Source organism: Rattus norvegicus, chromosome 13 (genome assembly GCF_021556685.1).
Source record: "Rattus norvegicus strain SHRSP/BbbUtx chromosome 13, alternate assembly SHRSP_T2T, whole genome shotgun sequence".
NCBI classification, from domain to species: Eukaryota; Metazoa; Chordata; class Mammalia; order Rodentia; family Muridae; genus Rattus; species Rattus norvegicus.
Genome location: NC_141546.1, coordinates 49,332,169 through 49,359,439, shown reverse-complemented (window position 1 = coordinate 49,359,439; position 27,271 = coordinate 49,332,169). Strand labels below are relative to the sequence as shown.

Genomic DNA, 27,271 nt, shown 5'->3' with positions numbered 1-27,271 from the left:
AAGGCTCTGTACAGTGGAGCCCTGTTAGCCCAGGCTAACTCTATCCTACTATCTTTTTCACCTGATGATGAGGAGTCTCCTTGGCCCCACACAGCTGTGAAGAACAAGTTTGAAGGTGGTTCCTGCAAAGCTGGTCACAGGAAGGCTGGAAGGGAATTGCCTTTGCTTCTGAGCCACGTTGACAGCACCTTACCTAGGAGGCAGCAGTGACCACCCTCCTCAGCTGGGATCCCACTGCCTCCTCCATTTCAGGCACATTTGCTTCTTCCCCACAGCAAGTCTGAGGTGACTCTGCTTCAGAGGCTCAAAGCCACTCTTACTGCATTTCCAGGATCTGAGAGGCGCCGGAAGACCCTCCAGCTGGAAGCAACCAGATCGCCCCAGCCTGAGCTCTAGATTGGAGCAGTGGCTCTGAGTCCCCCATTCTGTCTTTGCTGGGTATTCTTTCTAGGCCTTAGCAATGTTGGTGTTGACCTTGGTGCTCTGTGGAGTGTCACAGCATGGGCAGCCTCAGTGTGGAGAGCTAGAACTTGGCAGGTCTCCTCTTGCCTTTGGCCTTGGCCAGCTGCTTCCTCCAGGATCAAGGCTGTTCTTTCACCAGGAAAGCAAGAGAAGCACAAGGTGGTGTCTCCTGGTCCTGCTTATAGAAGGCAAACCCCTTGCTGCCTCTCCATCCTGGTCCTATACGTTCTCTCAGAATCCCAAATTCTAGTACCTCCCCCAACCCTCCCCCCCCCGCTGCCCCCAGTCCCAGTCTCCAAAGCTGCTAGTGCCATCTGTTTGCACAAGGGAGGGCAGAGAGGAGCTGGCCACAAATCCCCTGGGAGAATAGCTCCCTTTCAAGCTGGTGTGAAGGGCAAAACAGACACACAGCCAGGGCTGGTGGGGACAGAGGGAGTGAACTCCCCCCAGGCTCCTGCTTCATTCTACCTGAAGTGACAGTAAAGGTTCCAGATTCTCCTGGGGGGTCCCCTGCCCTTTGGAGACTATAGCATTCCAGACACACAGTAGTGCCTAGGTAGCCTGTGGGTAATGTCCCCTGCTCTGAGGCAGTTCCTTACATAGATAGAAGAGGTAATGCTACTGTCCTGGAAAGCCTCCGCCTCCCATCAGCACCGTTGGGAGAATTTCACATTGTTCTAGAAATGTTCTGCTTACAGTTGGCCTGTGTGCAAACCCCACATGTGTCTCTACATAGTTGTGTGGCCCTCTAACCTCTTGTCCCACGTACAACAGAGCTGGTCCCCTGGGATTCTTCACCTAGTTTCTCAACTGGCTGTGTGCTGGGGCCAGACTCAGATCTAGCTTCGCTCGCTGCCAAGCAGGACTGGAAAGGAGACACAGTGTGACTGTTCAGAAAGCCTTGGGACAAAGGCTCACTGGGGCCAGGTGTGGTGGAGCCTGCCTTCAACCCAGCACTCGGGAGCCAGAGGCAGGCACATCTCTGAGTTCGAGGCCAGCCTGGTTTACAGAGTGAGTTCCAGGATAGCCAGGGTTACACAGAGAAACCCTGTCTCAAATTTAGAAAAAAGAAAGAAAAAGAAAGAAAGAAAGAAAGAAAGAAAGGAGGAAGGAAGGAAGGAAGGAAGAGAGAAAGAAAGAAAGAAAGAAAGGAAGGAAGAAAGAAAGAAGGAAAAAAGCAAGAGATGCTCACTGAAACCATGATAACATCATTAGGGTCCAATCCCTTGTCTACTTGAGACTGTTCGTGCTCAAAAGGATTTTAGAATTTTTATAGTACGAAAAATTGAACACTTACTCAATGGCCAAGGGAACTATAATTTGAACTTTTCCATGGAAAAAGAAATGACATCTCAGATGCCAGGAGCCTACCTGGAGGATAGGAAGCTGGGATGAGACCAGGTGGTTTTGGGAAGGGTCTCCCACTCTGGCCCCCATCACACCTCAACTGTACAGTAAACCCTGTGAGAATTAAGGCTAAAACAATTCCTCACACTGACGTGGGCTCTGTCATCATCTACTGTGGGGCTGCAGGGCCACCTCTCACAGGTTTTCTTCTCAAAGGAGTCTCATGTAGGTTCTGGTTGATCTCAACTCACAGTGTGGCTGAGGATAAGCTTGACCTTCTGATCCCCCTGCCTCTACTTCCGGAGTGCTTTGCCACATCTGCCTCAGGGTGTGCTGTAGATCAAAGGGTCTTGTACATAGAAGGCAAGCACTCTATCTACCAACTGAACTATACCAGCAGCCCCTCCCAGAACTTTCTGATGAGCCTGCAGAGGACTCCCTTGCCCAAGGAACTTTCAGCCTCTAGGGTGAAAGAAAGGGAGAGGAAGGGTAATGAGATACCTTGATGAGGCCTTTCCACAGCCCAAGAGCTCTCTGAGTGCTTGCTGCTGCTGACAACCCAGGGCACTATCCTCAGAGAGTCCCTCAGGAGACTGCCAGAAATGGGGGTGTCAGGCTCAGGCAGACCCTTCCGCAGCAGAGGTTAGCTATGCCTTAGCCAGCCTGTTCCCACCCTTGGCACCTGGTCGGGAGACATGTACTTGGGGGTGGGGGGCAGGGTGGCTCCCTTATCTCCAAAGGCTTCAGGCTATTGTACACAGCTTCCCAAAAGCTCAGGGCTTCAGAAGGGTCATGCTGGACACCCAGGGAAGCCTGCCTACTTGGGAAATGTTGAACTGAGAGGCCAAGCATGGATTCGGTATATGAGGAATGAGTGGTAAGAAGACTGTGTTAGCCATCTTCTTTAAGGTTCTGGGAATGGAACCCAGGGACTTACATACTAGGGAAAGCTTTATCAGTGAGCTACCATGCCAGTCCCCATCAAACCACCACAGGGCAGTCATGGGGTTGAGAAAAGCAGTGACCCTTCTGGCACCCCAGTGTCCTGCTGTGGTCAGCACACTTGAGCAACAGTGGTCTCGGCTCTGTGGGTGGAGATGGATGAGGCCTGGATCTCTGCAGAGAGTCAGGAGGCTGCATGAGTGTCAGCCTCAGATGCTCTAGCAGGGACACCGGCCTTCCCTTAGCTTTCGTATGTAGGTGAGAGGAGGGGCCTTCCAGGAGGAAAGGAGGAGGAAGCAGCCATCATCAGAGATGGAAAACAAGATCGGACATCCATGTGTTCCTAACTCCCCACCATCGGGAACAGAACCACAGCCGGAGGTCCTCACTGTAGGCTGCCTTAGTCTGCCATGTTCCTGTGTTTGTTCCGTACTGTTTCTCCACGAGACACTAAACTTTGAGGCTAAAATTGCAAGGCATAGTAATGAGAAAACCAGACTTGCAAGAGGAGACCCAAAGGAGACATGGGTGTTCCCGCAAGTGAGCTGAGGAACAGGCTGGGCGGACAGCAGTGCTCCTGGTGGAAACAAGCCGGATAAAGTCCTTCGAGGCAGTGACACGCGTGGAGCAGAGAGGGAGAAAGGATAAGTAGGATGAGGAGGCTCCATGCCACCAGGGATGCGGGGCTGACTCCTGAAGGAGAAAGAGGCCTGGTAAACGGATCACACTGTGGAGAGGGGGTCCCTCTTGGGCCTTAGCATTTTGCTCCTTCTCTGCGCTCCCTACCATTTTGCTCCTTGGCATGGGCATTTCTCAGCCCACTTTCTCTGGGCCTCAGCCTTCCCATCACCCAGAGTTAGTATAAGCCTAAACCAAGGTCTGCTTTGGAAAAGTCAAGCTCTTCCCCCTGTACCACTGCCCCACAGATACCTTTCTTCCCTTCCTTGCATTGGTCTTTCTCATTCTCTCTGTCTCTTTCAGTGGATCAGGGCCACCAAGTATGCATTCCCAGTTACTGGTGCCCAGCACACAGCATGGGGCACACACAGCATGGGGTGCACACAGCATGGGGCGCACACAGCATCTATTCTGACTCGGAGTAAGTGAATGGCGCACTGAGAGAACGATGTCCACGAACTGAAGCCAGGTCCGTGTCGGGAATGAAGGTCAAGAGAGTCTGTAGGCCAGACACAGTGGCCCACACCTAAAACCCCAGCACTTGGGAAGTAGAGACAGAAGGATCAGACATCCAAGGCCAGCCTCAGCTACATAGCACATTCTACATTAGTTACCTGGGCTGTTTGAGACAGTTTTAAGGGGAAGGGAAGAGAGAGAGCAGAGAAAAGAGAGAATGTACACCAAAAAACTAAAGCCAGGGCTGGAGAGATGGCTCAGAGGCTAAGAGCATTGACTGCTCTTTGGAAGATTGAGTTCAATTCCCAACAACCACATGGTGGCTCACAACCATCTGTAATGGGATCTGATGCCCTCTTCTGGTGTGTCTGAGACAGCTACGTGTACCCACATAAAATAAATACATAAATCTTTAAAAAGAAATAAACAAAAAACTAAAGCCAGTGCTGGCTAGACAGTGGTGATGCATGCCTTTAATCCCAGCATTTGGGAGGCAGAGGCAGGAGGATCTCTATGAGTTTGAGGCCTGCCTGGTCTACAGAGTGAGTTCCAGGACAGCCAGGGCTATACAGAGACAAAATAAAAACAAAATAAAAGGAAGAAACAAGGGTTGGAGAGATGGATGGCCCAGTGGTTACGAGCACTGACTGCTCTTCCAGAGGTCCTGAATTCAATTCCCAGCAACCACATGGTGGCTCAGAACCATCTGTAATGGAGTCTGACACCCTCTTCTGGTGTGTCTGAAGACAGCTACAGTGTACTCACATACATAAAATAGAAAGAAAGAAAGAAAGAAGAAAGGAAGAAAGAAGGAAAAAGAAAGAAGACAGACAGACAGACAGACAGACAGACTGACTGACTGACTGACCCTGGAGCCAGTCAGATGGCCCAGTAGATACAGGAGCTCACATTCATCCCTGGGGACCTGAGTTAGATTTTCAGGATGTGGTAGAAGGTGAGATCTGAACTCCTGAAAGTTGTCCATATGTGTTCCTATGTGTCCATGTGTGTCATACACAGCACACTTGTTCACACGGAAAACACAAATAAAATGTAGTAAAAGATTTTTTTTTAAGGTTTTAGGTTGGAGAAATGGCTAAGTAGTTAAGTGGTTAGATGTTTGCTTTTGCAAAGGACCCCGGTTCTGTTCCCAGCACCCACATGGAGGCTCACAGCCATCTGTAACTCCAGCTCCAGGGGATCCGACACTGTCTTCTGGCTTCCTTAGACATGGTACACATACACCCACGCAGCTATTCACAGAGTCTTCAGCCCAAATCAGACTTTAAGGGTGGAGGAAAAAAGAGGACAGGAAGTTGGGTAGGAAGGAAGGGGATGGACAGAAGTCTCGGGAGGATGAATATGGTCAAAACTCACTGAATGGAATTCTTAAAGAATTGACACAAATAAACAAATTTTGAAATCGGAACCAGAATACAAGTCAGTGGCTACCAGAAGCTATGGAATGCTAACGACTCTGTGTCTAGGGAGGCTGCAGATCTGAGAAACACATTCACTGGCTCTCTCGGCCTGGTTCAGAGTCTTGAAATGTAGCCCCAGCTAACCTTGGATTCAAAATCCTCCTTCTTTAGCCTTCTAGATGCTGGGAACACAGTGTGCACCGCCAGTCCTGGCTCAGAGCCACAGTCCCCAAGCCTCACTGTGGTACTGGTTAGGCCCAGTGGAGGTGACCTGCTTGTATAGTGGATGTGCCCCAGGCAATCCGAGCCAGGGGTAAGATAGGAGGACGTCCAGTAGAGGGGCCAGGAGAGAATGGATGCACACACCCTCACTCCATCCTGAGAGATCCTCACTCTCCCACAAGCTTAGGTCCATACGATGTACATTCAAAGCCCCTGATCAGTTTGTACCCTCAGCTGAACTATTGGGTCTAGGTTTGGACTAGGCTAGCCCAATGCCAGGTGGAAGGCTAGAGCATATCCATGAGTTAAGACTTTCTGGAATCCACAAAATCTTCTGTGGCGTCTTTTCTTCCCTCTCCTGTAACCTTGAAGACGGCTCAAGCAGAGGAAGGGTGTTGAAGCCAAGAAGTAGCTAAGCCAGCCAGTCCAGTCCCCAGAGACTGCCCACCACTGATGTTCCTTAAAAGAATGCAATAAACAAGGAAGCCTGCCTCACTGGGCCAGAAGTGGGAGACTGGGAGGGGCTGACGGCCATTTTATTCTCCATTTTTACCACTTTATCCCAAAGGACTGTGTAGCTGGAAAGAAACCAAGTTTGTTTTCTAAAGCAAAGGTTTTTCAGTGTCAGACTAAGATCTTTGTCTGTCTTAGGGTTTTACTGCTCTGTGAACAGACACCATGACCAAGGCAACTCTTATAAGGATAACATATAATTGGGGTTGGCTCACAGGTTCAGAGGTTCAGTTAATTATCATCAAGGCAAGAACATGGCAGCACCCAGGTAGGCATGGTGCAGGAGAAGCTGAGAGTTCTACATCTTCATCTGAAGGCTGCTAGTGGAAGACAGCTAGAGTGAGGGTCTTAAAGCCCACACCCACAATGACACACATACTCCAACAAGGCCACACCTTCTAATAGTGCCACACCCTGGGCCAAACACATATAACACACCACATTGTCCAAGCTCTGTCCTCCATTAGTGACTTTCTAGTGGCTTTCCTCCGGGCCACCACTCTATAAATATCATCTTTCCAAAGAAGGCTGACTTTTCTCAGTCTTTTCTTTTTTTTTTTCCTTTTTTCAGAGCTGAGGACTGAACCCAGGGCCTTGCGCTTGCTAGGCAAGCGCTCTACCACTGAGCTAAATCCCCAACCCCGACTTTTCTCAGTCTTAAATTCACACCCAGCTCATTACCAATACTCTAGATGTCGAGGAATATGTAGGCTGGAACAATACTTAAAAGCCATGCACACAGCTGTAATCCCAACACTGGGGAAGGAGGAGGATCAGTGTAAGTTCAAGGCCAGCCTGGTCTGTGTAGCAAGTGTTGGGTCAGCAGGGCTACACAGTAGGACCCTGTCTCTAAGACCCAAACAGAAAGGACACGTAAGTTCTGCTAAATGGAGGAGACCACCCAGGAAATGAAAACATCTCATAAATGTCTGCTCATCACTTCCTTTCTCTTTCAGGACAGAAAAACATCCTACTGGCTGTATTAAACCATCTTGTTGGCCGGACCATTTGCTAGGGCTTCAGTGAGGCACCTACAGGATAAGTCAACTGTTACTTCCGGTCCGGTTTCCACATCTCTGCACAGTTGCTGGATTCCTCTCCCCCATTGCCTCTTTTTTTTTTTTTTAAAGATTTATTTATTTTATGTATATGAGTACACTGTAGCTGTCTTCAGATACACCAGAAGAGGACATCAGATCCCATTACAGATGGTTTTGAGCCACCATGTGGTTGCTGGGATTTGAACTCAGGACCTCTGGAAGAGCAGTCAGTGCTCTTAACCACTGAGCCATCTCTCCACCACCCCCCCAATTGCCTCTTTAATCCCATTCTATTCTATCCTCTGCAAAGAATCTCCTCTACATTCCAGAAAGGATCAAAAACCCAGCTGTAGGGTATTCTACTGTCCTGTGTCACACCTACAAACTCTCCTCTTCCTCCCCTCCCTTCCCACTCCCTGTCCTGAGACGCAGGCTAAGCTTACTGCCTCTCTCCAGCTCCTCCTCTCACTTGCTCATACACCCCTGTAAATCAGGATTCTATCTCCAACCGGCATTAGTATCCAGGATTCGCCCACCTCTAGCTTCCTCAGAGAGTCCCACGTTTTCACCTCGGACCAACACAATCCTGCCTCCCTCTCAGCACACCACAGAAGTTAGTTCCGTCCAGATCGCTCCCTACCACCCCTTGTTGCCAAAGCAGGTTTCCGTCTTTTACATTTTCTTTTACTTACTTAAATGCTATTGATAGTGTGCGCACATCCGAACGCTGTGTGTGGGCTCCTGTGCCACGGCGCACCGGTGCAGGGCAGACACACCTTTCAGGAGCTGTTTTTCTCCTTCCACCTTTACGTATGGGATTCAGTCGCCAGGGTCCCCTGGCAAGTACCTTTGCCTGCTGAGCCCTCTCGATGACCCCAGCATCTCTGTTCCTTGTTCCTTGCCTTCCTTAACTGCCTAGGGAGCACTTGGGGGCGACCAGAGCCTCCTGTAGCACACATCCTTCCCTCAGTCTCCAGCCATGGTTTTCTTTTGCTTTAGCATCTTCTTCAACCGTCCTCAAGGTGCCTTTTCCTCCGCTAGACACAGGACCAGCAGTGTTGTCTGATCAAATCTCAAACCTTGCTTTCACATTCCCACCCTCTTTCCTGGTAACTTAGCCACCCTCGGGCCATTCGTGTGTGTGTGTGTGTGTGTGTGTGTGTGTGTGTGTGTGTGTGTATTGATTTTATGTCTTTATTTTTTAAAAAATATTAATTTCATTTTTTGTTCATGAATGTTTCACCTGCATGTATGGATGCACAACATCTCTGGGAGATCAGAAGAGGGCTTCTGAATCCCCTGGAACGTAGTTACAAATGGTTGTGTACCACCATAGTGTGCTGGGAACAGAATCTAGGTCCCCTGCAAAAGCAATAAGTGCTCTTAATCCCTGAGCCATCTCTCCAGCCCCAGTTCACTCGTATTCAGTTTCAATGCCTCTCAAAGCTCTGTCTCTGGGCCACACAACACTACAGATCCAGAACCTTGTACTTAAGGTTTAGTAACCTTCTTGGTCTGTGTACTCTAAGTACCTCAAAATGTGGGCCCATCAACTCTTGCCTCCTATCTACTGTGTGCGTCACACAGTAGGTGTAGGGTTCCCTATACACCCAGTGTTGGCTCTGCTGGAGAAGGAGAGGAGACATGGTGGTCACATGGGTCCTTCTGTACTCACTTTTCCCTTCTGTCCAACCAGTGGCCCAAAGTAGGAGGCTGGAAAACTATCCTATTTCTTTTCTTTTTTTTTTTTTTTCTTTTTTTCGGAGCTGGGGACCGAACCCAGGGCCTTGCGGTTGCTAGGCAAGCACTCTACCACTGAGCCAAATCCCCAACCCCAAACTATCCTATTTCACACAGGAGCTCTTTATTCGTCTCCACCATATAGGTCCTACATTCCATAACACTTCTCTTGGTCCAGGCTCTCCTTCCCCTCACAGGGTTAGGCTAACAGCCTTGTCCCCAGTGTTAACCATGTTCCCAGTAACAGGGCCCTGCAGCCACTAGGCCTTTCTGAGGCACACACCTCTCAGATCTTTGCCTAAGCATGCCAATGGCTCCCTGGCTGCCTTCAGGGTCAGATGTAGACACCCAGCCTCCTCCCAGCCTGGGGTTCTTCCTCCCTGCACCCATAATTCCTCAGCTCTGCTCTGGCCGAAGCTTGGAGGTGCTAGGCCTTTGCAGGGCTGTCCCCACCCTTTCCCAAGCTCTTCCCTTTTCTTCCTGGTGAGCTCTGGCTGAGGAGGAGAGAGGGTCAGTCTAGACTTGTCATTCAGGGCAGTACTTTGGAATATACACAAGGTAACAATGTCACTGTTTCTTTTCCAACGGATGTTTAATATCTGAAGTGCTTTTATGATGGGGGAATCTTGTCCACAGAAAGTAGAGTTATTCACTAAAACAGAAAATTATCATTGAATCGCTTAATCCATAGAACAAAAATAAAATTCAGGAGCTGGAGGGATGGCTCAGTGGGTTAAAAGTTCAGTTCCCAGAACTCACGTTAGGCTGCTAGTTCACACCTGTCTGTAATTCCAGTTCAGGGATAGTTACATTTAAAGGCACCTGAGCTCACGTGGGCAGACCCACACATACACACATAATTAAAAATAGTAAACATAGGGGTTGGGGATTTAGCTCAGTGGTAGAGCGCTTGCCTAGGAAGTGCAAGGCCCTGGGTTCGGTCCCCAGCTCCGGAAAAAAAAGAACCAAAAAAAAAAAAAATAGTAAACATAAATCTAAAAACCAAAGCCTGCTAGGCGTGATAGTATGTACTTAAATCTCAGTACTTAAGAGGCAGGAGGATCACAAATCTGGGCTAGCCTGGACTACATAGATGCCCCTGTCTCAAACACACACACACACACACACACACACACACACACACACACACACACACACACCCCAAACCCAAAAATCCAAGAATTGGAGTTGATGTAAACATAACCTCAACTTGCTTTCGCCTTCCAGGTAATCTCCTGGTGATGCTGGGGGATCCTGAGAAAAATGGTCTTTGTTGGCCACATGGGCAAGAAACCAGATATGCACGCACAGATGTGCCTGCCTTGCCTCTGGAAGTGATGGGATCAGAAGCAGCTTCCGAGAGAACAGGAGTGATGTACAAGCTTGGGTGGCTACACTCCTAAAACGTGTCATCTGTCAGCTCATTCTACTAAAGGGGTTGGGGACCCTTGACTGCTTGAGTCTTGAAGAGTCAGGATTTCCAATCAGGGAGTGTTGAATGGAGGCGGTGACCTGGCTTGGAGGAGCAGTTCTGCCAGAGGCACCAGAAGAGAGCAGGTGGGAGAGAGAGCTCTCCCCCTGGCCTCCTCCTTCCACAGAACCCCTGCATTCTAGGGCTAGTGAGAGGTGCAAGGTGAGGCACGGCTGGGCTGGCAACCTTTCAAGCCAGCTGTTCTGGGTTCCCTTTGAGATTCCTGAGGGCTACAGCCTGGGCCTGCCGTCTATGGGGCAGACTTTCTATGTCCTTGGAGGGGCAGCTCCATTGTTTTGCCAACTGGTCTGGTGACTCACACTGGGAAGCTTGTAGCAAGCCCCATTTTTGGAGAAACCAGGAAATCTCTTTGGAGAGACAAACAAGCCACTTCAGCGCTCTGCACTCGAAAAAGCTTGCCTGCTACTTTCTGCCTTATCATTCAGCGGAGATAGGAAGCTCAGCAAGCTTGGAAACATTGTAAAGATTTACTTAAAAGTAAGCTATTTGTCTCAGCATGCTGGGTCCCTCTGGAGTACTGGGGGGTTGGGGAGAGGGGGTTGGCAGGAGGAACATGCTGTCCTCTTGCTGCCTGGAGCTGTTTGAGCAGAGCCCTGGCTCCCACCCAGCCACCCTCCTGCCTTTTCTAAACAAAGCCGCTACAATGGCCTAATTGGGACCAGCACTTGGCCTCTGCAGCACTACAGGGTCCGGGCTCAGAAAGGACTGCCTTCTTTTAATGCTCTCCTTTGGGCTCAGAAAGGACTGCCTTCTTTTAATGCTCTCCTATGGGCTCAGAAAGGACTGCCTTCTTTTTTTTTTTTTTTTTTTTTTTTTTATTAACTTGAGTATTTCTTATATACATTTCGAGTGTTATTCCCTTTCCCGGTTTCCGGGCAAACATCCCCCTCCCCCCTCCCCTTCCTTATGGGTGTTCCCCTCCCAACCCTCCCCCCATTGCCGCCCTCCCCCCATAGACTAGTTCACTGTGGGTTCAGTCTTAGCAGGACCCAGGGCTTCCCCTTCCACTGGTGCTCTTACTAGGATATTCATTGCTACCTATGGGGTCAGAGTCCAGGGTCAGTCCATGTATAGTCTTTAGGTAGTGGCTTAGTCCCTGGAAGCTCTGGTTGCTTGGCATTGTTGTACTTTTGGGGTCTCGAGCCCCTTCAAGCTCTTCCAGTTCTTTCTCTGATTCCTTCAATAGGGGACCTATTCTCAGTTCAGTGGTTTGCTGCTGGCATTCGCCTCTATATTTGCTGTATTCTGGCTGTGTCTCTCAGGAGCGATCTACATCCGGCTCCTGTCGGTCTGCACTTCTTTGCTTCATCCATCTTGTCTAATTGGGTGGCTGTATATGTATGGGCCACATGTGGGGCAGGCTCTGAATGGGTGTTCCTTCAGTCTCTGTTTTAATCTTTGCCTCTCCCTTCCCTGCCAAGGGTATTCTTCTTCCTCATTTAAAGAAGGAGTGAAGCATTCACATTTTGATCATCCGTCTTGAGTTTCGTTTGTTCTAGGGATCTAGGGTAATTCAAGCATTTGGGCTAATAGCCACTTATCAATGAGTGCATACCATGTATGTCTTTCTGTGATTGGGTTAGCTCACTCAGGATGATATTTTCCAGTTCCAACCATTTGCCTACGAATTTCATAAACTCGTTGTTTTTGATAGCTGAGTAATATTCAGACTGCCTTCTTTTAATGCTCTCCTTTGACTGCCTTGCAAGTCTTCATTCTTTGCCCTATTTGCTTCTCTGTCCTGGCCCAAGCCAACCTCAACCTTGAACTCTTTCCTGCTTCCCCTTGAAAGTCTTAATTCTGAACAAGTCTCATTTTACATTGGGTCCCGCAAATACTGTGGCCAGCCTAAAGCCTGATTGGGAGAGGGGTGGATTAAAAGGACAGGAGTGGGGGTTGGGGATTTAGCTCAGTGGTAGAGCGCTTGCCAAGCAAACGCAAGGCCCTGGGTTCGGTCCCCAGCTCCAAAAAAAAAAAAAAAAAAAACTTAAAAAAAAAAGCGTGCAGAATCCATATCACACTTAAACAGGTAATAATAGTAATTCCTTTTGCTGTTCTACCCACATGAACCAATGGGTGCCAGCCTCCAGCCCTTGGCAGAGGCATGCGTGTTATGAAGTCAAGATTGAGGGGGAAGGAACAGGCTAAGGGGCCTGCTCTCCGGTGCTAAGTGGCCTCAACACGGTGTGAATGCTCAGGGGAAGCAGGAACTCGACCAAAGAGTCAGAGGTAACCTCTTTCGTGGAAGCCGTTTAGAAGTAGAGTCAAGAGAGAAGCGTAACAACCGGGGAGCAACAATCAGATCTCTGGGTGTTAATCACACCCACTAGATGTGTCAGACAATAATAACCATCAGTAAGGAGGCGGAGAAGCTGAAATGCTCACATACTGCAGACAAGTACTGCCATATTGGAAAGTAGTGTGGAGCTCAGAAAGCTACACACAAAACTACCACAGAACCAGTAGTTTTACCCCAAGAGAACTAGAACTAGAAGAATCCACCAGAAAACTTACCTACCGATGCCCAGAACAGCATCATTCACAACAGCCTCAAAGTGGATACAAATGAAATGTGTGTTAGCCACACAATGAAAAACTATTCAGCCGTAAAATAGAACAAAGTGCCATTGCAAATTATGGAAACTCAAAGTCACATAGTTTAAAGAAATCAGAACCCAAGGACTACATATGGTATGATTGCACTTACAGGAAGGATCCAGAATAGTAGTGGTGGTGGTGGTGGTGGTGGTGGTGGTGGTGGTGGTGGTGGTAGTAGCAGTAGTAGTAGTAATAATAGTAGTAGTAGTAGTAATAGTAGTAGTAGTAGTAGTAGTAGTAATATAAGTGATTGGTGGTAGACACAAGGCACATGTGTCATGGTGCACACGCGGAGATCAGAAGACAACTTGTGAGAGTCGGGGATCAAATTCAGGTCAAGAGGCTTGGAAGTCTGTGCCTTTATGAGTTGAGTCATCTTGTCATCTTGCTAAAGGGTTTGGAGGGTATCAAAAAATAGTTTGGAATTCGGTAGTATTGTTGATTGTACAATACTTTGAATATAGTTACACCCAGTCTATCGAGCCACGCCCCTTTGGGGCAGTACTGGGGAATGAGTCTAGGGCCTCACAGGAACGAGGCAGGTGCTGTACCACTGGGCTGCAGCCCCAGGCCTGAACTACATACTGCAGAAGGGCAAGTCTTACAGTATATGAGTTGTATCTCAATGGAAAGAAAAGACAACTGAAAGCATCTTGGCCTTATATGTGTACAAATAATAGAAAAATTACAGCAAACAAAACCACAACCTTGGGGTTGGGGATTTAGCTCAGTGGTAGAGCGCTTGCCTAGGAAGCGCAAGGCCCTGGGTTTGGTCCCCAGCTCCAAAAAAAAAGAACCAAAAAAAAAAAAAAAAAAAAAAAACCCACAACCTTTCTGTTTACTCTTCCTTCCTTCCGTTCCTCGGTCCCACTCTTCCTGCCTTCTTGTGTCTTTCCCTCCTTTGTTTCGTCCTATTTAGGTTTTGGAGCTATGCTGTCCTCGAACTAATGGTGATGCTCCTGCCTCAGCATGCTAGGTGCTGGGATTACGGGCACAAAGCCACCATGCTGGATTCATTTCTTATCTTATATTGCTCAAACATTTATTTATTTATGTATTTATTCATTCATTCATTCATTCATTCATTCATTCATTCATTCGTTATGGCTTTTCAAGACAGGGGTTCCTGCCTGTTTTGGAACTCACTCTGTAGACCAGGCTGGCTTTGAACTCAGAGATCTACCTGCTTCTGCCTCTCAAGCGATAGGACTAAACTTTTTTTTTTTAGATTTTATTTATTTTATGTAAGTGAGTACACTGTCACTGTCCCCAAACACATTAGAAAAGGGCACCAGATCTCATTACAGATGGTTGTGAGCTACCATGTGGTTGCTGGGATTTGATCTCAGGACCTCTGGAAAAGCAGTCAGTGCTCCTAACCACTGAGCCATCTCTCCAGCCCCAGGACTAAACTTATTTTTCACTGTTTTTGTTGTTGTTGCTGTTTTGTTTTGTTTTGTTTTATTTTGGTGTTTCAAACAGGGCTTCTCTGTGTAGCCATGACTGTCTTGGAACTTCTTCTGTAGACCAGGCTGGCCTCAAACTCACAGAGATCCTCCTGCCTCGATCTCTTGAGTGCTGGGACAAAAAGCATGCACCACTGTGCCCGGCTTGAAATTTCATCTTAATAAATGCTATTTAAGCAAAGGACACGCTCCGTCTTCCAATTCCACTTAAGACTACAGAAGAGCGATGTTTCTATTTTCTCTGACTTATAAGGATATTTAAACAATAACCATCTTATATTGTACATCCTGAAGGAAATATAATGTGAAATATATATAATATATATATAATATATATATACATGTTTGTGTGTGTGTGTGTGTGTGTGTGTGTGTGTGTGTGTGTATAAACTCAAAATGTTTTTGGTAGTCACATCACAGAAAAAACCATAAAAGATAAAATTAAGTTTAACAATTCAAATGGTACCATTTCAACATACAAATATATCATATTGTATACTAATCTATCATATAATACATATATAGCTGTATAATAAAATTGTGCTTTGTGGGGGGGGGTGGTTTGAAAGAGACATGTCTCCTGTAGGCTCAGGCATTGAATATTTAGTCCTCAGTTGGCGTCACTATTTGATGCAGTCGTGAGGAAGTGTAACCGTGCTAGAGGAGTTCATTGCTGGGAGTGGCCTTTGAAAGCTTAAACTCTGACCCTGCAACAAGGTCCATCTCTCTGCTTCCTGCTTTCAGTTAAAGATGTGATCTCCCGGCTTCCTGTTTCTGCCACTCTCTCACCCCATGATCAACTCTTGTCTCTCTGGAACTGGAAGCCAAATTCTGGCCACAAACAAACTCCAGGGGTCACCTGGCTCTGCCTCCTCAGCCCGTGGAGTGTGAGCACATGCCACTGTGCCTGGGCTTCTATGTGGGCTCTGAGGCCTGAACTCAAGTCCTCTCCCTTGTACAGCAAACCATCACTGAGTATGTGGCCAATGGTGGCTGTAGGGGACAATTTAAGCCTAGAATGTCTGTCACTTCCCCTGGGACCCATTTCTTTTCTTTTCTTTTCTTTAAGTTTATTTTTGTCTCTGATTAACTAGAAAACCTCTAGGCTTGTATGGTTGCTGCAGTGTCCGTAGAGGCAAGCGGGAAATCATGGCCTCTTCCAGAGCAAAGTTTGGGGACAAAAGCTTTAAGAAAGAGATGAGACAGTTTTGAAGAGAGGACAGAAGTTTCACGAGTTAAATAAAGTCTGTGGTAAGGGAGAAGGGTGGGAAAGGGAGTCAGGACACCAGGCCCTGCTGGGCCAGCAGAAGAAGGAATCAGGACAGAAAGGCCCAACGTGCTTCTCAGCAGCCATTCTTCCCACCAGAGCCCATCTTAGAGTGGGTTTTCAGGGTTTGCCCAGGGCCAGGCAGCCACCAGGACTCAACAGTCCTTAGCCTTAAACATGCAAATGAACAAATGCACTCTCTGTTCTAGCAGAGGAACAAGGTTGGTTGGGTTTTTGTTTTCCATTAAGTCACACACAGTTTGAACCAGCAATATGGTTCAGTGGGTAAAGGTGCTTGCCGGGTAACCCTAATGACCTGGGTTAGAGCATCAGCCCCCACATAAAAGTGGACAGAAAGAAACGACTCTGCAAAATTGTCTTCTGCACACACATCATATGCACACACATCATATGCACACACTTCATATGCACACACATCATATGCACACACTTCATATGCACACACTTCATATGCACACACTTCATATGCACACACATCATATGCACACACTTCATATGCACACACTTCATATGCACACATATCATATGCACACATCATATGCACACACTTCATATGCACACACTTCATATGCACACACATCATATGCACACACTTCATATGTACACATATCATATGCACACATCATATGCACACACTTCATATGCACACATATCATATGCACACATCATATGCACACACTTCATATGCACACATATCATATGCACACATCATATGCACACACTTCATATGCACACGTATCATATGCACACATCATCATATGCACACACTTCATATGCACACACATCATATGCACACACTTCATATGCACACACATCATATGCACACACACATACACAGATAATAGGAAAGTATTGTTGTTTGTTTTTCTTTCAAATTATACGTGATTTGTTTCAAGTTAAAGACAAAAGGAAGAATTGAGACCTTTCTTGGGTGCCAGCTGCGTGGCCTCAGGAAGACTCAGTTTTCTCATCTGTCAGGTAGGTTAAAGGTCATCTAGCCATACCAAGCACACAGGAGGTTCACATGTGACACATGTGGAACCCACAAAGGTTGACACAGACAGGAGGTATTAGACTCACTGTGGCTGAATGAATCTGGCAGGTCCAGATGCATGTCCAGATTCTAGCTACTCCGTATGTGTGGTGCTTCTCTGTGGTTTTCACCAAGAGAAATTACTGCTTCCCTTGGTGTTGTGTGCATCTGGCATAGTAGAGGGAGGGACCAGTTACTCCCCCTTCCTGATATTCTCTCTGGACTTACTTGATATTGCCCAAGGCTGGAGTCTTGACTGCATTCTGGTTTTATTGCATTTGTGTTGCTGCTGGTAGGTTTCTTTTGTTTTGCCTTATTTGTTTGTTTGTTTGTTTTGTTTTGTTTTGCAGCACTTGGGATCAAACCCAGGGCTTCACGTACCAGAGGGAAGCCCTATACCAACTGTGCCACACACCCCAGCCTCTGGTTATTTTTAAGTAGCAATAAGTCTTCTTTCCAAAACAGAGGGAACCTTGGTGCATCTGCTCTCTCAGGGTGCATACACCCTGGCATAGCCCAGGGAGCTGAGAAAGAGGAAAAGCGCTCTGCTTGGCAGATGAGCCAACACTGGGAACATGATCCCCTGAAAAATAACATTTGTGACCTCATGTTTCCCCACACTATGGGATGTCTGCCCTGTAAGCTGCCCATCAGTCCTGCGTTTCCAGCATCAGGGAGTCTTTGCTCTCCTCGGGGACTTTCGTTTCATCAGAGACTCAGCTGGGAGACAAATGCGATAATGGGTCTATTTATCATCTGGTTCGGCTGGCCTCAGCTCTGGGGATGAGCGCCAGGGGCCAAGGGAAAGAGCTTGTGTTGAGGCTCTAGAGATCTGTTTGGGGCCTTGGAAAGTATATTTATTGAGAACCATGTAAATGTCCAAATATAGGCAAGTGGTTCCATACTGCCGTACAGTGGGCTGTGATGACGCCCACTGAAAGTGGTGTTTAGGAAGAAGTTTTAGTGAAATGAAGAAAGGACGAATGGGATGAGCAGGAGAGAAAACTTAATGGAACGTACATGTGCACAGAAAGGTCTCAGGCACAAACGGGAAAGCACAGAGAGAGGCCTCTGCTGAGGAGGGAGCTCTGTAATCGGGAGGAAGAGAGCATGGGGGCTGTGACAGGAAAGCGGCCAGAGAGGGAGAGCCCTCTGGGGGCAGTTGGAGCCATCCTCTCCACAGGAGAGCCATGCTGGAGAAAAATATGTAAGGACAAAGGGGAAGGATGAATTGCTCCCCAAAATGCCATAAAGAAACACATTATAATTACGCTAACTTTTAAAAGACAGAAAGACAGGGAAGGTCACACTTCTATAATACATTATAAATTATATATGTATTATATATAAATTATATATAATTTTTTTCTTCCTTTTTCAAGACAGGAGTTCTCTGTGGAGCCCTGGCTGTCCTGAAATGATCTCTGTAGACCAGGCTGGCCTCGAAGTCAGAGATCCACCTGCCTCTGCCCCCTGAGTGCTGGGTCTAAAGCCATGCACCAGCGCTTCCTGTTATAAGTTATATTTTAAAGAAAGCCAGCCACAAGTAGCACGCTGCTCTTTTTCGTTCTTGTTTTGTTGAGACCGGGTCTCACTATGCTGCCTTAGCTAAACTGGAATTTAGTAGTAGACCAGGCTGGCCTCTAACTCACAGAGATTAGTCTGCCTCTACTGGGATTAAAGACTGTGCCACTTTAGGGGTTGGGGATTTAGCTCAGTGGTAGAGCACTTGCCTAGCAAGTGCAAGGCCCTGGGTTCGGTCCCCGGCTCCGGGAAAAAAAAAAAAAAAAAAGACTGTGCCACCTAACAGGCATGACACACCTTTAGCACCACACCGAGGAGGCAGAGGCAGGTGGATCTCCAAGCTCTAGGACACCCAGGGCTACAGAGTGAAATGCAGTTATGAAAAGAACAAAAGCAAACGAACAAAAGAGACGTGCGCTACCAGGCCTGCTCACACCGCTCTTTAAAGCAAGAACTGTCAGACCTGGAAGCCAGTCTGAAGACTTCAGCCTAACCCCCTTGACCACAGAAACAGTTGCATCTCCAGTACTTTATGGTCACTGCCAACATCCTTCCAGCGATTCTGAGATTGAGTTAAGCCTAGCTGTGACAGGGGACAGGGGACGGGCGTGTCATCGCTCAGTGGCAGATGCGCTCCCATTGGGATAGGTGAAATGGCCCGTTCTCAGAAAACTTGGTAGAAGCAAAATGTCCTAACGCCAGCCTGAGGCAGATGGAACTCTAGCAGGAAATACCAACCACTAATTCCTCAAAGCATCCATTACAAATAATGAATCTATTTCCTTCTTATGGATTGAGAACAGGGCTAGCTGTCCCACATCTTTGTGAGAGTTACAGTTGAAATGGGCTTCCTAGGGGGGTGGTTGGGGAGGGGGAACACCCTTATAGAAGAAGGGGGAGGGGGATGGGATAGGAGGGCTTATGGACCGGAAACCAGAAAAGGGAATAACATTTGAAATGTAAATAAAAATATCCAATTTAAAAAAAAGAAGCCGGGGTTGGGGATTTAGCTCAGCGGTAGAGCGCTTGCCTAGCAAGCGCGAGGCCCTGGGTTCGGTCTCCAGCTCCGGGGGAAAAAAAAAAAGTAAAAGAAGTAATAATTTCCCAGACTGGTCTTCTGTTATAGAAACACCAGGGGAACTGAGAAAATAGTCATTTGATCTCTCTCTCTCTCTCTCTCTCTCTCTCTCTCTCTCTCTCTCTCATAGGGTTTAATTCTCTTGTGGAAGTCTGACTAAGAAAGACAGAGGATTGTCTATTGTATAAGGACCTAATCTTAGCTCTGCCCTGTCCAGTAGACATGTTTCCATAGCTGCAGCAGCAGGTTACCCAGACCTTTCTAGGTTCCAAATCTACATATCTAGGCCCCAGGCTCCCAGAGAGGAGGTCCTGTGAGTGCTGTGAGAACGGTAGCTCCCTTCCTGACTCTCTGCAGGGGAATGGGAGGGTCCAGAGGGACACTGCTTGTAGCAAGTTCTCTAGGGAAGCTATGCTGTTTGTCCTGGCTCTACAGGCAAAGCTCCTGGAGGCTTAAGGGGGAACCTAAATGATGGGAGGCTCACTCCATCTTCAGGGGCCCTGAGCGGTTCATGGGCCCTGGGTGGATTTGACCATGTTTCCTAGGAAGTGTCCAAGTGTCCGTCTGTGATTTCACATCCCTACAGAGCTCAGAAAGAGAGACAAGACGAGGAAGAGAATGGGATGTATGAATGTCTTGCCAGACATCTGCCTATCCAAGAACATGAGGCTTGGGCTTATTTCTTTGTTCACAGAAACTGGGATACGGTGGCACACCACTGCCAAAGGCCTCTTCCTTTGACAATTTGCACAAAACCGTATTTTCAGAGCCTCAGAAGAAAGTCTGGTGGTGGTGGCTCATGTCTATAATCCAAGCACTCAGGAGGCAGAGGCAGGCAAGTCTCTGAGTTCAAGACCAGCCTGGTCTACAGAGCGAGTTCCAGGACAATAGGGGAATGAAGAGAAACCTAGTCTCGAAAAGCCAAAAAAAAAAAAAAAAAAATTCTCAGAAGAGTTAAGCTCAATTTTCTAATACTTGAGACCAGCAAGATGAATCTGTGGGTAGGGGCCTGTACTAAGACTGACAACCTGGGTTGGGGATTTAGCTCAGTGGTAGAGTGCTTGCCTAGCAAGCGCAAGGCCCTGGGTTCGGTCCCCAGCTCCGGAAAAAAAAAAAAAAGACTGACAACCTGAGTTCGATTCTTTTTTTTTTTTTTTTTTTTTCCGGAGCTGGGGACCGAACCCAGGGCCTTGCGCTTGCTAGGCATGAGTTCAATTCTTAAGTCCACATGGTAGAAAGAGAGGACCAACTTCTGCAAACTCTCCTTTGACCTCCACAAGTGTGCTGTACCAAGTAAAACCCCACCCTAATCATAAGTAAAATAAAGTAAAAAATGACATTTACAACCTTTCCTTGTCCTCTTCCTCCTCAGGCTTGCAAAGCAAACACGTTTAGCCCTGGAGCCTGGTTACCCCATTCAACCACAATCCGTGGTAGAAGAGAAAAGACACCCCAAAATTGTCCTCTGACGTCCACACAGGTGATATGACTCACCCACCCACACTCACATATACAAACACATCATACACACGCAATAATAAGTCTTCTGAAATTAAAGAGGAGGAAGTAGGAATGGAGGAAGAGGAAGAAGAGGAGGGAAAGGAAGGAGGAGGAGCTTGGGGAGGAACAGAGGGAGATGCTAAAATGATGTGTTAGGTGCGGTGCAAAGTGCCAGACATCGCAGATGCTGCTGTGAACCCAGGAACGGAGCATACAGGTCTAGACTGGAGGTCAGGAAAATTCTGCTGGTTTGTGTGGTTTGTTGGTTGGTTGTTTTTTGTTGTTGGTTTTTTTGTTTGTTTGTTTTCAGTTTTAATTTTTTTTTCTCTGTGTAGCCCTGGCTGTCCTGAAACTCACTTTGTAGACCAGGCTAGCCTTGAACTCAGAGATCCATTTTGTCTCTGCCTACCAAGTGCTGAAGTTAAAGGTGAGTACCACCACTCGGCCATGACATCTTTCTAAAGAGGATGTCAATGAAGCAAGGTCTCTCGAGACCTAGCGTCCCACTCAGGTGACAGAACTTTCAAAGGCACTGAGGGCTCGAGCAGGAGAAGGCTTGGCAGCTATGAAGAACCAACAAATGGACTCCAACTACAGAAAAGGGTAGAGGTGAAGGAGAAGGGTATTAGAGGCTTGAGAGTGACAGGCGCTGGCTCGCCAAGGACCTCCTAAGCCATGCTAAGGAGGGTAAATTTGATCATGGAAGCTCTGTTGAGCAACTGAAGGCTTTTCTGCAGGGAGGGGCAAGATCATGGTTTCATCTTATAATAAGACTGGCAGGCAAGGCCAGGAAAGGTTGCAATGTCGAGAGACGGGGAGCCGGGAGGACATGAGTCTGATGACATGGGTGGAGGCGGTGGATGTGTAAGAGAGAGAGGAGCTAAGAGATCACAGGGGTCACAGGCAGGATTCTATCACTCATCAAGCCTGGAAACCAGGGGAGACAAGAGGGCTGCCTAACCTCCAGGGTTGTGTCCTTGGTTCTGGGTTAGATGGTATTTCTAGCGCCAAAGTGCAGAAGGTAGAGGAAAAGCAGGTTCAGGAAGAAGTTGGGGTGTCGATGACTAATTTATTTTTAGACGGGTTGAATTTGAGACACTTGAGGTATCCAAGAGGCAACTGAATGATCTAGAACCCAAAATAGAGATCTAGGCCACAGATAGAGGCTGAGCATAGGGTGGTAGCTGTGGCTGTGGGGCAGAAGGCACCTGGGGAGACTGCAGAGGATGTGTGGCCAGCCGGCCATTACAGAGGGCACCATGTCCCTCTGCAGGCGGGAAGGAGTAACTAGGGGGAAAAAAAGGAGAGCCAGGTGGACATGGATGGTGTCTTGGTGCCGCAGAAGTGAGTGTTTTAAGAACAAGGGAGGGACTGGAGAGATGGCTCAGAGATTAAGCGCATTGGCTGCTCTTCTAGAGGTCCTGAGTTCAAATCCCAGCAACCACATGGTGGCTCACAACCATCTGTAATGAGATCGGATGCCCTCTTCTGGTGTGTCTGAAGATGACTACAGTGTACTTATATATAGTAAATAAATACATCTTTTTAAAAAACTTAAAAAAAAAAAAAAGAACAAGAGAGGGGCTGGAGAGATGGCTCAGAGATTAAGCGCATTGGCTGCTCTTTCTGAGGACCTGGGTTCAATTCCTAGCACCCTCATGGTAGCTCCCAACTGTCTATAGCTCCTGTTCCAGGAGACCCAGCACCCTCACACAGACATGCATGCAGGCAAATCAACAATGTACATAAACTAAATAAGTAACTTTTTAAAAAGTAAAAACAAAACAAAAAACAAGAGAATGGCCAGACGGTGGTGGCACAAGCCTTTAATCCCAGCAGTCAGGAAGCAGAAGCAGGTAAATCTCTGTGAGATCAAGGCCAGTCTGATCCGCAGAGTGAGTTCCAGGATAGCAGGGCTAGGCTACACAAAGAAACTCTGTCTCCAAAAAACCAAGGCATGTGCCCTAGACCCAGCAATGGGAGGTCCCAGGCTGCCCCATCGAAGCTGAGGGCATTGTGGAGAGGCAGATGCTCAGCGGTGATGGTTTTTCTGTAGCCTGGTTAGGAGGCAAAAGAGCTGAGCTGAGACCTGAGGGCAGAGGATGCTGCAGCCGAAGGGAGGGGTGCAAAGTAGCAAAGGTCCTTGTGGAGCCAGGAGGGAGTGAAATCCCAAGGTGGGCAGGAGAAAAGAAGCCCTTTCCATGGGCAGAGAGAGAAGAGGGTTTGCATTGGGTGCTCACAGGCTTTCAAGCATCTTCCGTGCAGGCTTCACGTTTCTCTGTGAAATGTGGGCTAGGTCATCTGTTCAGGGTGAAAAGAAATGGTTCATAGAGCACGGCTGCCTTTGGGGAGTGTGAGGGTCAGGGCAAGACGTCCTGGGTGGCTCTGAGGGACAGCTGAGGAATGGGCTTTCAGTTCACAGAGGCCCGGTATGGATGGCAGGGACGTTCTCTCCAGGTGTGACTGGGGTTCAGATGTGGCTTGGAAATGCTGACAGTCCTACCACACTGAGGAGACAACAGGCTGGAGAAGATTGAATCTGAGCGCTGAGAACAATGTTTAGAGCGACTCGAAACGCAGACATAAGAGGAAACTAAGCCAAGAGGGGCCTGGAACTTAGCTGAAGAGGCAGTGGGCTGCCGCATGGGAGCAAGCAAAGAGGAGGGGAGGAGGTGTCAAGTAGAAAACCCCTCCTTTTTCTTTCTTTTATTTATTTACCTTTTTCTTTTAAAAAAATGTGCACATTTTGTTTTGCATGTATTTTTTCTGTGTGAGGTTATTCGATCTTGGTGTGAACTGCCATGTGGGTGCTGGGATTTGAACCCCGGTTTTCTAGAAGAGTAGTCATCTCTCCAGCTCCTACTTGTGGCTTTTTTTTTTTTTTTTTTTTGAGACAGGGTTTCCCTACTACATAGCTCTTGTTGTCAAAGAACTTGATTTATGGACGGGGCTGGCCTTGAACTCACGGAGATCCACCTGCTTCTGCCACCAGGCTCTGCTAGAAGACACTGTTCCTGTCCACGCGGTTTGGAAAGCTAGAGAGTCCGGAGTAAAAGAACCTAGCCTCAGCTTTAGGAAAGTGTCTGACTCTTAGAAGACTATGTTAGAAAGAAGATGGGTACAGACTATATCCAAAGATCGTGCCTGCACCCTGGCTGCTCTCAAAGATGGGCTCGCCTGGAAATGACCAAGACAGCCATCTGCCAAGCACCCATTATTTGCAAAGCATGGGGTCAGACTAACTCCATCTTTTTAAATCTCATCTTCATAAAGACTCTTCAAATCAGTAGCGTCATCCCTTGAAGTAAGTCAAGTGGTTTTGAATCATAAATTCCATACTTAGACACACACCAAACAGAAAGGAAGTCGCAAGTGGGAGAGCCATGTCCTTGTTAGCATCATGGTTTGTAATAGCCCTGGACTGGAGACCACCCACATTCCCGTTAACAGGAAGATGGATTAAATAAGCTATGATATACTCAGGCTGTGGAATATTGCACAGGATGGAGGTATAAAAGTGTGGTGGAACATATCTTTAATCCCAGCACTCTGAAGGCAGAGGCGGGCACATCTCTGAGTTCGAGGCCAGTCTGGTCTACAGAGCAAGTTCCAGAACAGATAGGGCTACACAGAGAAACCCTATCTCAGAAAACAAAACCAAAACAAAACCAAATGCTATGGATGACACCACCCTTGGTTTTACCTACAGTGGAGTGAACGTCTCTAGACAGAGAACTCTTCCCATAGGACTCTATAAAACCAGATGAAACTAAACTCTGAGGTTGGGAGTTGAGGTAGGTGTTAGCCCTGGGGAGGAAGCTTGGCTGGGTGCTGTGGTACTGTCAATGTGTTCAATGTCCTGATCACTCTGGTCAGTCACCCAACTCTGTCTACACGTATGTACTGTGCACACGTCTGCATGGCTTTTGTTGCTGTAAAAGCTGTATGGGGGAAGGCTCACTTTGCGAAGTACAAATCCAGTACGAAAAAGAATAAAAAACAAAAGAAGGTAGTGCTTCTATGGATGCTAGGCACTTGTCTGAAGCCACACAGTGTCAGGAGTCAGCAGGAAAGTCCCCATGTTCCCTGACTTGACTTGGAAATCTGCTCAGGTCCCACCTCTCAGGTGTCAGCTAGGTACTGAGAAGGAATGGTGTATCCCTCATGCCTGAGCATGGGTGGCCTTGAGAACAGACAGATGCACACGAAATAGAAAGTCTACTGGAATTTTAAGCAATGCTGGCCCTGGCTGTAGTCTGGTGACAGCTTGCAGGCCAGATATCTTGACTAGAAGTGTTTTCCTGTTTTCTCTACCTCTCCCAGGGAGCACGGAGCATTCTTCTGGTGACCTAGGCCTTGACCTCTGACTATTGTTCGGCGTCCTAAAATTCTCCCTGCTTCAATCCAGCCTATATATGGCTGCCGTGGTGTCTTCCCAGCTCGCTCTGTGCACGTGTCAATGCATCAGAGAACAGCTTCGCTAACCCCCTCCCCACATTTTTCAATCCGGCTGCATCACTCCTTTGATATCTCCTTTGCTCTCCCTCCACACAGAGGTGAGACTCTGCCTGGCATGTGGCCCTCTGCATGTGAGCTCCGTCTCTTCCTCACTCCTTTCCCAGTGTCATCAAAGTGTTTCTTTTTGCCGACTTATTCCCAACAGCATACAGATAGGCAACAATGTTCTCTGTCTCATAAAAGTCCTCTCCGATGCCAAATTTACCTCGGATCTCTTGGTTGTGTTACACACACACACACACACACACACACACACACACACACACACACACACCTCCTATATTCTTCCTTGAATCTGTGTACACTGCTGAGTGTACTCCTCACTATAGTGAAATAACTCCATTATTCCGGTGGCTTCCATGTTCCAGGTACTGTGGCTGACCCCTGGCCTTCTTAAACCTCTTAGCAATAAGGTCAAGGTGGAGAGCAGAGCTCTCTTTTCCCTGACTCCTTTTTTTCTACTTGCTTTTACGAGATCACCAGGTTCCTCCCCACCTCAGTCTACTAATTCTCTCTCCTCTACCAATGCCCAATGTCTGCTCTTCTTCTCCACCCACACACCACACTCCTAATTGATCCCTTCTAGGCTCATGGTTTTAAATCTTATTCAAAGGCTGGGAAGATGTCTCAGTGGTCAAGAGCACCTGCTGCTCTTGCAGAGAGCAGCTCCCGACACCCAGCTCATGATCATTCATTACCTCAGTTTCAGGGAATCTAACCCCTTCTTCTGGCCACTGTGGGAACCAGGCACACACACGGTGCACAAACATAAAACAAATAAATAGGAAATAGGCTTTTCTTTTGGTTTGCTTTGGGCTTGTTTTCTCTGTGTACCTCTAGCTGTCCTGGGACTAGCTTTGTAGACCAGGCTGGCCTTGAACTCAGAGGTCTGCCTGATTCTGTATCTCAAGTGTTGGGATTATGTTCTCTCTCTCTCTCTCTCTCTCTCTCTCTCTCTCTCTCTCTCTCTCTCTCTCTTCCTGCCCCCCCCCGTGTGTGTGTGTGTGTGTGTGTGTGTGTAGTCCAGCATGATGGTTAGTTTTGTTAACTTGACACACAAGCTAAGGTTCTCTGGGAACAGGGAACCTCAGCTGAAAAAAAAAATCATCATCAGATTGGTCTGTGGGGTGATTTTCTTGACCAATGATGGCTGTGGAAGGCCCAGCACGCTGTAGGTAGTGCCACCCCTGGGCAGGTGGTCCAGGGTTGCATAAGTAAGCGGGCAGAACAGGCTTTGGAAAGCAAGCAGTGAGCAGCGTCCCTCCACAGTCTCTGCTTCAGCTCCTGCCTCCAGGTCCCTGCCCTGCTTAAGTTTTCACCTTGGCTTCCATTAAGGACGGACTGTAAGTGGACTGTGATCTGGAGATCCAAATCAAGTAAACCCTCCAGGTTGCTTTGGGTCATGGTCTAAAGACCATTGCCTATGACAGTAGAAAGCAAAGTACAATATCTGCCCTGACCATGAGAATTATGCAAACAATAAATGTAATCTCTGGGTTGGCAAGGACAGTCTCTATGCTACACACTCTGTCCTAGCATTTAGAACATGCCCAATAGAGCAGAAGCTCAACGAATACTTAACAAATTAATGATTTAGTAGACTCCTCCTTGTCCTTGTAAGCATAAGACATGATTTGTGAATTCTGTGTATAAAGGGAGTGGGGAGCCAGGGGTGTGGGTCAGAGCCTAGGCTTGAAATGTATGAGGCTCTGGGTGCTCGAGGGAGAAGGGGTGGGGAGAGGGAAGCATACGTAGTGGGAAGGGGAACGAGTGGGCTGAGGTGGCGCGAAGGAAAGGCAAGAAACAAACATTCATGAGCCTTCAGTACCAGATCTCCAACCCAGCACACTTCTTGGAGCCCTTTGGAGATATCAAGCCTTTCCCCTTCCCCAGGACCAGGCACTTCAGCTTCCACTGACAGACACTCTGGCTGCTACCATGCACAGTACGATG

The 27,271-nt window shown here is 47.7% G+C and overlaps 1 protein-coding gene and 1 long non-coding RNA gene across 4 annotated transcripts in view; both read right to left on the bottom strand.

Moving 5' to 3' along the window:
- Positions 1–27,271, bottom strand: part of Lmod1 (leiomodin 1) — a 41,645-nt gene that overhangs the window by 7,847 nt on the left and 6,527 nt on the right.
- Positions 7,759–13,733, bottom strand: LOC148001629 (uncharacterized). The gene is made up of 2 exons (XR_015635956.1): positions 11,985–13,733; positions 7,759–11,096 (listed from the first exon to the last, which is right to left on the bottom strand). It is a non-coding gene; the product is annotated as an uncharacterized LOC148001629 (long non-coding RNA).